General features: G+C 46.6%; 1 long non-coding RNA gene across 7 annotated transcripts in view; it reads right to left on the reverse strand.

Moving 5' to 3' along the window:
• Positions 1–1646: 1646 nt before the first annotated feature.
• The window catches only part of LOC116941869 (uncharacterized), a 53882-nt gene continuing 40946 nt past the window's right edge, over positions 1647–14582 (reverse strand). For all 7 annotated transcript variants that reach the window (XR_012941608.1, XR_012941606.1, XR_004402725.2 and 4 more), the window contains 2 exons: positions 5961–7264; positions 1647–3340 (listed from right to left, as the gene is read on the reverse strand). This is a non-coding gene — a long non-coding RNA (uncharacterized LOC116941869). The remainder of the gene's footprint in view (positions 3341–5960; positions 7265–14582) is intronic.

Here is a 14582-nt window from a genome sequence, read left to right on the forward strand (position 1 = left end):
CGGGCATTGTGCCCCTGCGTTGCTGGGCAGGCGGCGTCTGGAGAGTGGGAAAGATGGGAGGGAGCGTGGTTCGGCTGTGGCCACAAAGATTTTTTCTTTATTTTCCCTTGACCGCCGTACCCCCCCCCCCATCCATCCTCCCAGAAACTTCAATAAAAACGCATTGCTTTGGAGATACGCGCATTGAGGAATAGTGGCCTCGCTTTGCCGTAATTGAAAGGAAACATTGCGTTAAAAATAAAACACACAGCTACCGCTGTTATCACCATCGCTAAATATGTTTTTAACCTCGACTTGATTGATCGCGCACGGTCGTTAATTTACTCAAAAGTTTGTATGAAACGTTGGTTCCGTGTATTTCCCCCACCCCGCCAACCCCAATGCTTTAGTTTTCACTTAAGCAGCTCCCCCCCCCCCCCCCTCACGTTCCCCTATTGACTCAATAGATTTGGCACCCTCGGTCAATTTTCTTTTGATTGAGGGCCAGTTTCTTTTTTTTTCTGAAGCCACTGGTTCCCACAACAGTCCTGAATAGTGGCCCCGGGACGACAGCTGTCAATCTCTCTCACAGCTCGGAACAAAGAGCTAACTGTGACCGCGGAGAAATTGGTATAATTCTCACACGTCGAAGGTCAATTATAAATCCCTGGAGAACCCTCGTGTCTGGAGCGCCATGCGAATTGCGAAGCCCCAAAAGGCGGCTGGGCTGCATTCACCCCGCCAGCCCCTCCACGCGGGCCTCCCCGTACCCTCCCCGCCCCTTCACACCGCACAATGTCATGGCAAAACAAAGACAAAGATCGCCCAGACAGATTTGACAGACTGTTGGGGCAAGTGCTGTCAGCGAGCACCTTAATGAAGGCCGGAACGGCACACGAGGGGGTGAGTGGCCAGCACCACTCCTGACCGCCTTTGTCTCCCTAATGGCTATTTTTACACACCCACCCTAGGTACTCATTTGAGAAAGAGTCGACCGAGGGGGAGGCACAGGACCGGTTCATAAAATCGTCAAAGGTGTTGTTGGCCATGAGCGGGAATCGAACCCGGGTCGCCGGCTTCGTAGCACAGAGCGCGAACGTCTACCCCTACCGCTCCACCCTAATGTCACGGCACATGCACAGGCACGCAAGTCACGATTAGACAATTGCAGGGCGCTCCACTGTCAAGCTTGTGCCTCCTTGATGTAGGCTAGCGTGATCATTATTGCTTCGTATTAGTTATGCATACTGCGCTCGGAACCCGGCGACCTGGTCACGGTCAAATTCGGTGGCGAGCGACGTCTGAATCGGTCATCGGTCAGCCACCGCCACATACTGCCTGTCGTCTACACTGATATTTAAGAGACGCTATTAGGTGGCCGGGTTTAAGGCAAATGCCCTATAAACCCAGCCACGCTGAGTTGGATTCCCGGCCACGGCTAACGTCATCTGTTGCAAATGATGGATTAATCCTCTTCACCATCCTCTTCACCAAGCAGCATTGACCGTTCTGGTGAAGTATGGTTAAGCAACTCCCAATGATTGATAGAATGTCTGGGGCCAACATCGAGGAGTGGATTGATAAAGGGCCATACAGTGAGGGAAACAAGTATTTGATCCCCTGCTGATTTTGTACGTTTGCCCACTGACAAAGAAATGATCAGTCTATAATTTTAATGGTAGGTTTATTTGAACAGTGAGAGACAGAATAACAACAACAACATCCAAAAAACGCATGTCAAAAATGTTATAAATTGATTTGAATTTTAATGAGGGAAATAAGTATTTGACCCCCTCTCAATCAGAAATATTTCTGGCTCTCAGGTGTCTTTTATACATGTAACGAGCTGAGATTAGGAGCACACTCTTAAAGGGAGTGCTCCTAATCTCAGCTTGTTACCTGTATAAAAGACACCTGTCTACAGAAGCAATCAATCAGATTCCAAACTCTCCACCATGGCCAAGACCAAAGAGCTCTCCAAGGAGAGCTCTACACAAGGCTGGAATGGGCTACAAGACCATTGCCAAGCAGCTTGGTGAGAAGGTGACAACAGTTGGTGCGATTATTCGCAAATGGAAGAAACACAAAATAACTGTCAATCTCCCTCGGCCTGGGGCTCCATGCAAGATCTCCCCTCGTGGAGTTGCAATGATCATGAGAACGGTGAGGATTCAGCCCAGAACTACACAGGAGGATCTTGTCAACGATCTCAAGGCAGCTGGGACCATAGTCACCAAGAAAATAATTGGTAACACACTACGCCGTAAAGGACTGAAATCCTGCAGCGCCCGCGAGGTCCCCCTGCTCAAGAAAGCACATATACATGCCCGTCTGATGTTTGCCAATTAACATCTGAATGATTCAGAGGACAACTGGGTGAAAGTGTTGTGGTCAGATGAGACCAAAATGGAGCTCTTTGGCATCAACTTAACTCGCCGTGTTTGGAGGAGGAGGAATGCTGCCTATGACCCCAAGAACACCATCCCCACCGTCAAACATGGAGGTGGAAACATTATGCTTTGGGGGTGTTTTTATGCTAAGAGGACAGGACAACTTCACCGCATCAAAGGGACGATGGGCGGGGCCATGTACCGTCAAATCTTGGGTGAGAACCTCCTTCCCTCATCCAGGGCATTGAAAATGGGTCGTGGATGGGTATTCCAGCATGACAATGACCCAAACCACACGGCCAAGGCAACAAAGGAGTAGCTCAAGAAGAAGCACATTAAGGTCTTGGAGTGGCCTAGCCAGTCTCCAGACCTTTTTCCCATAGAAAATCCGTGTAGGGAGCTGAAGGTTCGAGTTGCCAAACGTCAGCCTCAAACCCTTAATGACTTGGAGAAGATCTGCAAAGAGGAGTGGGACAAAATCCCTCCTGAGATGTGTGCAAACCTGGTGGCCAACTACAAGAAACGTCTGACCTCTGTAATTGCCAACAAGGGTTTTGCCACCAAGTACTAAGTCATGTTTTGCAGAGGGGTCAAATACTTATTTCCCTCATTAAAATGCAAATCAATTTATAACATTTTTGACATGCGTTTTTCTGGATTTTTTTGTCGTTCTTCTGTCTCTCACCGTTCAAATAAACCTACCATTAAAATTATAGACTGATCATTTCTTTGTCAGTGGGCAAACGTACAAAATCAGCAGGGGATCAAATACTTTTTTCCCTCACTGTACGTTATTTTCATTACATTATTATTGTTACATACGCAGCTACATTGTCTAGCCAGATGGTGCTCTGGTGTGGTTAGCGGATGACCGGTAATAATCGGACGGTTACGAATCAAATCCCGGTTGTGGGGCCACTCAGCTCATCATCTTCCCTATGGACACGTGACGCATCTGGAAGTCCACTCGCCTGTTGCTGAAATTACAAATATTTTACCTTTAAACATGGAGGTACACAAAGGAAGGTGATGCATTTCACATGTTAATTGAAAGAAAAATATATATTACAAAAGCAATCAAACAAGTAATGAATTAGTTTAACACGTAGGCTTTCGCGACCAATATTATTCATAATAAAGGTTTTTGGGTTAGATCGCGTTATTTATAAATGTGTCGTAACCCTCCACCACCCGACACGGCCAATCAGCAAAAAAAGTGTCACGTTGACAAAAGACAAATAATTCACTACTTTAGCCCACCGGTGTGTTGAAGAGTGAATCCACAACATTTACAGTTTGAGTACGACGTTTCGCTGGTAAATACATCCATTCTGGCGAATTGCCCGATGATGCTGGATGTATTTACCAGCGAAACGTCGTACTCAAACTGTAAATGTTGTGGATTCACTCTTCGACACACCGGTGGGCTAAAGTAGTGAATTATTTGTCTTTTGTCAACGTGACACTTTTTTGATGATTGGCCGTGTCGGGTGGTGGAGGGTTACGACACATTTATAAATAACGCGATCTAACCCAAAAACCTTTATTATGAAGTAATGAATTACTATAATCCGTTTGATTTGTAAAGACCAAATATGTGAATGTATCACATTATTCCTAAAACCACATGAAGTACATTGATCAAAAAATTATTACTTTTGAAAAGTAACCCACCCAAGACTTAGGAGTAATAATACACCAAGGTGAATTTACTGCATGTCACGTGACATCACTGTTCTCCATGTGTAGTGCACACAGCTTTGTTTACACCAGCGACTCAAAAGGCATAAGAATTATAACTATTAATATTATGATTTAAACAAACCATATGCTAAAACTATTTACACTTTTATTTTTACCAGGTAAGACCCACTGAGCTATGTAGCTCCTTTAAAAAAAAAAACACCTGACCACAAATGGCAGCTCAACGAGGTGACTTATCACGTGGACATTTCTAGCAGCCAAATGCTCTAACGCACGTTGATTCTAAATGTGGAGGGGAAATCCGGAGGACCCGGAGAAAAATCCACACGACCACGGGGAGAGAGAGAACATGCAAAATCCAAATATACGCGTTAGGGTTGGGATAGAACCCACAACCTCCTGCATACCAGGAGAGGTATTTAAGTCGTCAAAAACCACACAAATTCCTCCTTCACAAGTGAACAATTCCACACACATGCTATATGAAAAAAAAGCTATTCAAATTTGAGTGGAGCCTGCTAATGAGTGAACAAACGTTTCAGATTTCACAAATTTATACATGCATTGTTGGCAAATTCAATCCTGAAATAATCCGCAAGGATTATATACGTTTACATTTCACAATGTGAGACATTCCACGTAACTTCTGAAATTGCTATTCCAAAGATAGCGCTTGAGCGTGTTGGGGAAAACATGCCAACGTAATTTGCGTGTTTCCACGTAAAAAAATTATTATTATTTTTCCTCTCGAGATGGATAAAGAATACCCAGAGCGGTCTTTACAGTGCCGTACTGTATATCAGATACAGTGCTTGCGGTGCAGAAAATGATCTTCCTGACCCATTCTGTTAAGCGACATTTCATGATCAACGACGTTGTAAAATAGTCATGCCGCAGCATGCAAAATTAAACTTTCCTGCTGTGGGTGTGCAAGACGCATTTACACAAAGCGTGTACATAATAAAGGCGGAGGGGGGGTTAGATCACGTAAATATACATGTCGTAAAACCCGCCACCACCCGACACAGCCAATTAATAAGGTTTGTCACTTAAAAAAAACGTGCCAATAAGTTACTAAATGGCACGTTTTGTTTATGTGCTGAAGTAGTAACTAAATGGCACGTTTTGTTTACGTGACAAACCTCACTAATTGGCTGTGTCGGGTGGTGGCGGCTTTCACGACACATTTATATTTACGTCATCTAACCCGGAAAAAAAAACCTTCATTACGGATAATATTTCCCGCGAAAGCCTACATGTTGAAGCGTGTGCAAACCTGTTGTTGTTGTTGTGTGGGCAACAAAATGTGGCGCTTTATATAAAAAAGAGCTTCAGTGAACGGTACAGGTGTGACCCGATACCACTTTTTAATGAGAAATGTGAAAGTGCTTGTTCCAAATTAAAACTGTGAGACGGGACAGAAAAAACACCACTTCCTGCCACATTTACCTTGCAAAGTCTCACCGAGTGAGACTTGTTTGATCGAGTCCTTTTTTAACGAGAAAGCCCGACCCGTATTAAGCGATATCATCTCAGCCAGTCGACCCATGGGCACCTGGGTCTGTCCCGTGACCTGCCAGCGGGCATTTGACACTTCACGTGGCCTTAAACTGCAACATAGCCTGGAAATTTAGATACAGCCAAATATTCTAAACACACGTTTACAAATGTGGAGGGAAAAACTGGAGGAGGACCCCGACATAAATCCATGCGACCACGGAGAGAGAGAGACATTCAAACTCCAAATATACAGGCGGCAGGGTCGGGATCGAACCCGTGACCTCCTGTTTGACCAGGCGAGGGAGTTAACATCTTGCTACTGTGGCGCCCTCGTAGAGTACAAGGGACAATTGACCATCAGCAACATTGTGCCGCGAGTGTACATACCCAGCCACCTGCGTTGTTGATCACTTTTGAATGGCTCCTCCACCACGATAGGTGTCCACCCCAGGGAGGTGTCCACCACAGACGTTGAAACGGGTGCACTCTCCGTCAACGTTGCTCGGGACGGAGACATGCAACCGGGGAGGTTGAAAATCGAGAGCAGGGAGACTCCGTGTCAGATCGACCGCCAGGATGGCCAGTATTACGAGGACATTGTCCAAGAAGTTGCTTTGGTGAGGCCTTCAGCCAGCAGTGGCTAGATCATGGTTGATGAATGACGACTTGCTTACCTCAGATGCTCGGCACTAAAAATTACTTTCACTCGGACAAAGACATTGTTAAAAGATACTGTACCACACAACCAGAAGAATAGTAAGAGTAATTAAAAAAAAGTGCTGCAGATTTTCTAAACGATTGGTCCATTATCAATTGGCCCAAAAATGGCTCATCGGTACAACGGAGGGTTGCACATGCTACCGATGATTTTCTTTCAGAATTGTATCTCTGAATGGCAAATCCGTATGGTAGCAAGGGCACGGTGGTAGTTTTATTTTTAAGAGTGTCGTCAAAAGGGAACCTGCGTTGTATGTTTTGAAAATAATTGGGAACTGTGCATTATAAAAACCAATGCTCTCTGCCTATAGTGGACACTAGAGTCGCATTTTCCACCCCGAGTGGTACCAAGGAAAAAACCCCTCTCAGCCCCGTGGGTTGAAGAGGGCAAATCCAATAACGTGTGTGCATCACTCACGGCCAAGCCATCTTCAGCCAGCACAAGAGTTGGCGGTGATTTATCATCTATTGGCAGTACCTATCGGTCCCTTTTTGAACCAAAGAATTACTAAAGTAACTGTGGCATTTTATGACCTTTTGCGTAATTCTTTGTACCGCACCCTACCCTTTACATAATGCTCGGCGAGTTTAGTTAATTTATTCAATTTAATATACTGACCCTTGCTCTAAAATGTATTCAAATTTCAAGCTGTTCTCACATTCGAGCAGACATTATTATTAGATTATTGTATTATTATTTTACTAAACAAATAGGCATTGAGTTCTCGTTATATCCATCCTTAGCATTAAAATAATAGCGGATGCTTCCCTGGTGTTATGAGTCCTGCGATGGACTTGCGAACCAGACATCACCCTCTGGTTCGCCTTTCGATCTCCCGGATGGCGACGTTGAAACGATGAACACGTGGTTAGTCGATCGGCAATGTCACGTGTGGTGGCGGTGGCGGTGGTGGTGGTGGAGTGAAGCGTGCGTACTCCGAACCTCTTCCAAGACGTCAGGCCAGCTTGAACATCTGTGAAAAAATTGCTTTATAGCTCATCGGATTCCTCCAGTATGAATACATATTCTGATTCTGGTCAATATTCTGATTCTGGAATAGTCGAGAAAATGCGCTTTCGAGGGTGGATTGGTGGGCGGGGGAAGATTGCTTACACCTGCCGCGCCTTTTAGCCAAATGGATCGTTCCACTCGCGCTGCTGCTGCCACCAGCACGGCGTATCGTCTCCTCAAATGGTCAGAATCCGAATATTTATATATGTACTGGAGGAATCCGATGAGCTGTGAAGCTCTTTTTTGCAGTCGGAACGGGTAAGAACGTTACAACAAACAAACAAACAAAAGACGATAAGTACAAGAAATGTAAACAGATCACCCAGGCACAAACAAATAAAACTAAACCGTCCCCATGCTACCAGGCAAAGCCCAACTGAGGTCTTACCATTGAGACCCGGGGGTCAGTTTATTTTTATATTTTTATGTTTTTGTTTACCTATCGCGAGTGAACTTTAATTCTTGTGCATGATGACCGCAATATATTCGTTCGGGAGCTACGTGCCAATGTCGGAGCTTCGCTGGCCAGCAACGAGAGAGAGAGAGAGCATCGCAGGAAGAGTTGATGGAGTCGTTGTTATTCTGCCACCTCCTCGTCCTCCTCTTATGGGAGCACAGACTACCGCAGTGAGCTCTCGGTGCGATTCATAGTTTGGGTCGCACGTCCCCACTGTCGTCGATATCGTGTCTCCCGTTTTGTCCGCTGGTGAAGGGGATGCCGCGCATTTGGCCTTGTCGGTGTTCTGATGCAGGTTTGATGGTTGTGCACCACCAGCTCCTTCGAGGGACGTCAAGGCCAAGGAGGTGGCGACGTTTTTGGGGTCTCGAACGAGGGTTTTTAATTATCGATTAAACGGTTGCACGGTAAAGACGAAACCAAGGTCGGAGACGAAATAACCTTGCATCTTCTACGGCAGAACAACAGCAAGAATATCCCTCCCAAAAATCTCTGGAAAATGATCGGCGTCATACATGCAGTCGCACTAGAGAGGTCTTGAAGGCAGTCGTTAGTTTGGCCGAGATACGAAATCCTGAATATGAATTACCAACCGGGGGCATAGGTCACGCTCGCAGTATCATACATCACCCACTGTTTAAAGTTCCCCTTTCAATTAAAGCCATTTAGTGTTTCTCGTGTGCATACTTTCCCCGTGCCTGAATGCGTTCTCCGCGAAACGTGTTGGTCATCACCCATTCTGCACGCGGTGCTACGCGTGCTAACACTACAACAATCATCGGCTTTGTTCGACATTTTAGTCTTGTTTATTTCTCGATCCCTTCCTTTTAAAAATATACACATTGGAGACTTTGTTGAATACTGCAGGTCCTATGCATGCGTATACAGTACATATAATCCCGCTATACGCCTGGCCAGTTTCTTGCGCATATTCCGCCGGAGTTAAACGCCCTCGCCTTGTTTTAATTTCTCCCCACGTCCCCCTTTTTTTTTTAAAAGAGAAGTGTGCGTGATTAGCAGCGCGCCCAAGAATTCCCTGTAAGCTTCTTAAGGCGTTAGTCACGCCATGACTTCTGGGAACACCGCAGTAAGCGATCGCCGTAGGCCAAAGGGCGAGTCTTACCCTCCATGCATCAGACTCCTGGCCGTGACACTTTCTCCTCCCGCACCTCCCCGCAGCGTCTCCCTCCTTCCCTCCCCGCGTCCTCGCCTCCCTCCCCCACCTCGCTGCAGTGCCTCCCTCCATCCTCGCCTCTCTCCCAGCATCCCTCCCTCCCTTCCCTTTCCAGGCTCCCTTCCCTCCCAGCCTCCACACGCCCTCCCGCACCTCCCCGCAGTGTCTCCCATCCCCTCCCTCCCTTCACCGCTTAGCGCATTCAACTCGCTCCGCAAGCCATCTCAACAGTCCCCCCCCCTCCGCCACCGCCTCGGATTCCTACCCCCACTACCCCCACGCCCATCACGGGCAGATTTATATCTCAAGAGCACAGCCAAAGCCACAGACTCGCGCACGTACACACGAAGTTACGCACTCATAAGCCCACGTACACACACACGTGTGTCCGTATAGCCTGAGCAGATTGCAATTGCTGTTAGGGAGCCACCTAATGAAGGCCTGCAACGGCACACGAGAGGGTGGGTGGCCGAACACCACTCCCGACCGCTTTTGTCTCCACGAGGGGCGACGTTGACACACCGCGCCGGGGGTGTCGTCATTTGAGGCCGAGTCCTACCCTACGTTGAGGCTCGGGTAACCGGTTCGGAAAATCGTCACCTGGCGGTGAAGTCCGCGAGCGGGGGTCGAACCCGGGGTTGTTGCCGGCTTCGACTCCCGCTGCGCCACAGCTCCCACGGGGCTCTCGCGCGCGTATTTGGAAGACGTAAGGGGGGCAGGTGCCTCCCGCAGAGAAAACTTTGCTCCTTAACTGCCCCCCCCACCCCCCTCCACCCCTGAAATGTAATGCTAAATACGAGGACTTTTCAGCACACAAAGGATTACTGGATCGCAATAGCCATAGCGACCCCTGTCTAAATTCGCCCGCGTCCAATGGGGTGGGTGGTTTAACACCGTAAGCTATGATACGTTTCATTTTCAATTAAGCTTTTTTTTTCAATTAAATATCAGCTTTATTTATTATCAATTTAGTTCCAGCTTACGTTCAGATTATATACTTTTTTTTTAAACGTGTTTTCAGCTTGAGCGTCGGTGGAGATTGAACTACCGCGAACAAATACTCTTTGGTTTTTCATTATGAGACTTCCTTTGCCAGTAACAAGATATATCTTGTTACTGGCAAAGGAGGTCTCGTAATGTAAATGCTCACCCCGAGCCCTCAATACTCTGATAGTGCTCTGTTTTTGAGTTGTACGCCTTTTGGCGTCTTCTGGTCCAACACCAGTGGAGACTAGGCACTAAGAAAAGATGTCTCGGGTGTGGACCAATCAAATTCAAGGACAGTGCATATTATTATCAGAGTTGTCTCTTTTGTTTGCATTTTGACTGCTTGTGTTGTGGTTATTGCAAACATGATGCCTTGAATAAAGGTGTCAGTTTTTGTGCCAGTTAAAAGGGTAAAACCTATTCCTATATACTCTTTGGTTCTTTCGGTAAAGTCACGTGACTTTACCGAAAGAACCAAAAAGTATGGATTCCTGCAGTCACGAAAGCTTCAAATCGAGAATGACCGCGAACAAGTTTGTTTGCTGAAAATGAGCTTCGCTGAAAATGAGCTTCGCACCTCATCGGATTCCTCCTCGAGTCTAAATAAAGATTGCGATTCTGATTCTGCGCAGGTAATGGGTGTGGAGCGTTTCGTGGCAATATTGTGAAAGGTGTCAGCGGTTTTCAGGGGGGGTAGGCGTTCATCCAGCAGTGGATTAGCCATGGCTGATGATGATGATGACAGCGTCTAGATGCTACCGCCTCTCAAGATGCTTACGTTAGCAGCTGGCACTTTAAAGAGAGGCAATGAGATGCTGCAGTCAGTCAAGAAAAACGGATCCTGGACTGGAACGGGGGCAGGTTCGTCGACAGCATGGAATGATTTTTAAATGGAGTCATAGATATGCGGTCAGCAAAGGAGAATGATAAATTTCCTCATTACTTCACATTTGGAGAAAGAGCTTTATAGTTCATCGGATTCCTCCAGTATAAACAAACATTCTGATTCTGACATCCGAATTTCATAGCAGCACCTAACCTGATCTGGACTTGCTATAATGCACAGCATATCGTTTACATTGTCAATTAAGTTAACTTAAGGGAGGACCAGGACCGATTCAGATAATCGTCACTCGGGTTGCTGGGTTCATAAAACAGCGTGCTAACCGCTCCCCTCCACAGTAAAACACATGCAAAGACTAAACTAAACTATTTTTTAGTTCACCAGGTAAGGCCGACTGAGCTATATAGCTCTTTTTTTAGAAACGACCTTGCCGCAAATGATAGCTCAACAAATTGGCTTGTCGTGTGGAAATGTATAGCAGCCAAATACTCTAAACGCGTGATGTTGATTGTAAATGTGGAGGGAAAAGCCGGACGACCCGGAAAAAATCCACGCGACCATTGGGGAGACCGAGACACGCAAACTGCACAATACAGGCGTCAGGGTCCAGATCGAACCCACCACCTCCTCCATACAAGGAGAGGGAGTCAACATCTCCTAGCCACCGTGACGCCCAAGACACACTTACATTCGCGATTGACATTGGAAACACAAAATGAATTCGAGGAGGCGACCCTGCACCCATGCTAATTGGTTCTTAAGTAAACAATCTGATGGGCGTACGAAACTACTTTAACTGGGTTAATAACAGGTGGGTTCATATTCTTGGTTCTTTCGGTAAAGTCACGTTGAAGGGAAACAATAAAATAATAAAATATATAAAACAATAAAATTATCACGTGTTGCAGTCGAAACGTCGTGAGAATTGTATTGTTTTATATATATTATTATTTTATTGTTTCCCTTCAACGTGACTTTACCGAAAGAACCAAGAATATGAATCACTGCAATCACGAAAGCTTTAAATCAAAATTTAACAGGTGGGTTGATTGAAAACTAATTTCTGTATAACTGCTTTTTGTATTAGTTTGTTTTTTTTAAGTTTGTCGTCCATCGCCACACCTCCGATTGGCACGGTCGGACCACGTACGGCGCGAAAGAAGTTCGACACATACGGTACATCCACGATCGAAACATGACAAAAGGTTTTACCCTTTCTGGCAATAAAACAGTTTGTGTTAGGGTGTTAAAACACCAAACTGAAACCTTTTGCAAGGAATCATCTCCGCATTAACCGCATAAACTTGCGATGAACATGCAAGCAGAAAAAAAAAACACGTGCTCTGGTAGTATATGATGATGATGCATTGTCTTTGAAACTGATTGGTCCACACCAGAGACGGCTTTCTTTAGCGCTCTAAAGAAAGCCGTCTCTGACACCGGCAAGAGAGAGTCCCACGACAATCGGAACAATACGTCTATTCAGCCTTGGCGTCACTAGGTGTCCCTAGCGAGCAACCACAATCAACCAATGGCACCGCTACGATGCGCGTTCGCTCCTTTACGTCACGTCCGCCTCACGCAACAAACTCGGGAATGCTCACAGTAGAGGTCTTTGGGGTTAGATCGCGTAAGTATGAATGTGTCGTGACACCTCCACCACCCGACACAGCCAATTAGTAAGGGATTTGTCACATAAACAATACGACAATTAGTCACTACTTCAGCCCACCGGTGTGTTGGAGAGTAAATCCACAACATTTGCAATTTGAGTAGTACAGCGTTTCACTGGTAATTACATCCAGCATCATCATCGGTCGATTTACCAGAATAGTGGGGCAATCCACCTGCTTCAGGTCTTAACTAGAGCAGCAGTACGACGTCATCACTGAACCCATCAGGTGCAGAGATCAGAGGCGGAGGAAGGGGGGGGGGTATTGTAATTATATAATAGATTAGTAATAATCAATTGATTAGTATGTTTCCTCTATAAGGAATTGTAAGAAGTTTTACTTAATAATACGCTTCCAGGCCGCACTAAGCCTGGAGCTGTCAGAGCGGGTTAAAATAATTTGTCTTTCAGATTCCAAAGCTCACCCGCTGAAATCGAGCAACGGGGTGAGACGCGGCAGAGATCTCACAACTGTCCACGCGAACGACAATTCCACATTACCATGACGAGTACAAGCATCTCTATAATCCTATGTACAGCGGCGAAGATCTCACAACTGTCCACGTGAACGACAATTCCACATTACCATGGCGAGGACCAGCATATCTATAATCCTATGTACAGCGGCGAAGATCTCACAACTGTCCACGCGAACGACAATTCCACATTACCATGGCGAGGACCAGCATCTCTATAATCCTATGTACAGCGGCGCAATAACGTAGGGGAGCTGGTGGGCGGGGGGGGGAGCTGCGGTGTCGCCGTGGTTAGCGCAACGCGCTATCAACCTGACGCTCACAGAGTTAGATTCCAGGCTTACGGCTAAGCGTCACTGGCGAGTGACATCTGCGACCGGTCGTGGGTCTCCACGTTCGCCCACCAATCGCACTGCACTAAACGCGTTTGCTCCTCCAGATCACGTCGTCCTCGAGAAACAAACTCGCATTTTGGCGCGGGGGGGGGGTGTTTTTTGGCGCACCGCACTTGGTACCGTGACTCTGGTGTGTTGCTCACCTCTGGGTACTACTTTGCTTGGAGAATTATACGCAGAATTTTTTGTTTTAAACAAACTCAACAACGTTTAACTTCTTTTACACCATACGTAGCCACCCGTACTAATCGGAGTTGCGGGGGAAGAACAACACACGTGGCATGACAGATATATTGGGAGCACAGGGCATGTGTCTGTGTGTTTAGAGGTGTTGCTAAAATTGACAAGGCACCAATAATTTTAAGAGAGCCTTGTGGACTTGACTAGCTCCAATACTGCATCCATACCTGCAGACAGGTACTCGCGAGACCAAATATTCTCCCTTGACCAACCCGCACTGACCGGAATCGTGAAGTATGGTCGTCGTCCCCCCCCCCGCTTCCCATCCCAAATGTATACTTTAACACAACATTGACTCATTTCATTTTGGGAATGACTCGTCTCATGTATCCTATCATTTGGGGCGTTGTGTTTAGACTTCCCTTCACATTGCAGGGCTTCGATTCACACGAATAAGTCCAGTGACCCGGACGAGAGGTCTAAAGTGGCATTATAATGTCTGCAGCTATTTCTTTAGCGAGTGCCCATCAATGGCATGAATGGTTGTCCTGTATAATGTGTCACGGGGTGGCAGGGTGGGTGGAGGGGACAAAAATGACAACGCTTTTATTGGCGGGACAGGGCGTGATGTGTGCGTGTGTGTGTGTGTTTAGGGGCGCGTGTGCGTGTGTGTGTGTTTAGGGGTGTTGTCTAGAGATGTGTGGTGAGAATTTCTCCAGTGGAGTGGTGTACGGAACGGCTACGGTTGGAAGTGATGATCCGTCGGGGAGAAAGAGGCGTGTGTGCGTCTCTCTTTTTTGCGATGGCGCTTTGCATAGAGGTGGTGGGAGGAGTTGGTTAAACAATTTTCGTGTGATCACATCATTTTCTTCAAAGGGCTTCCACGAAAACAATGGGCTCGGCCGGGATTAAAGCGCTTCAAATTTTGACAGCACAGTCAAAGACAGGCACGAGTGTGAAGTCGTAATTCAATGTCATCGCTCGCTTTTTTTCCACACCCCCCTCCCCACTCTCCCTGTTGCTCCTTCAAAAGGTTGTCCCCTATTTCAGGACCCCCCCCCTCCTCCACCACCTCGCCCCCCCCCACACAACGGG

This window comes from Petromyzon marinus, chromosome 13 (assembly GCF_048934315.1).
Source record: "Petromyzon marinus isolate PM22_M1 ecotype Great Lakes invasive population chromosome 13, UKy_Petmar_22M1.pri1.0, whole genome shotgun sequence".
NCBI lineage: Eukaryota > Metazoa > Chordata > Hyperoartia > Petromyzontiformes > Petromyzontidae > Petromyzon > Petromyzon marinus.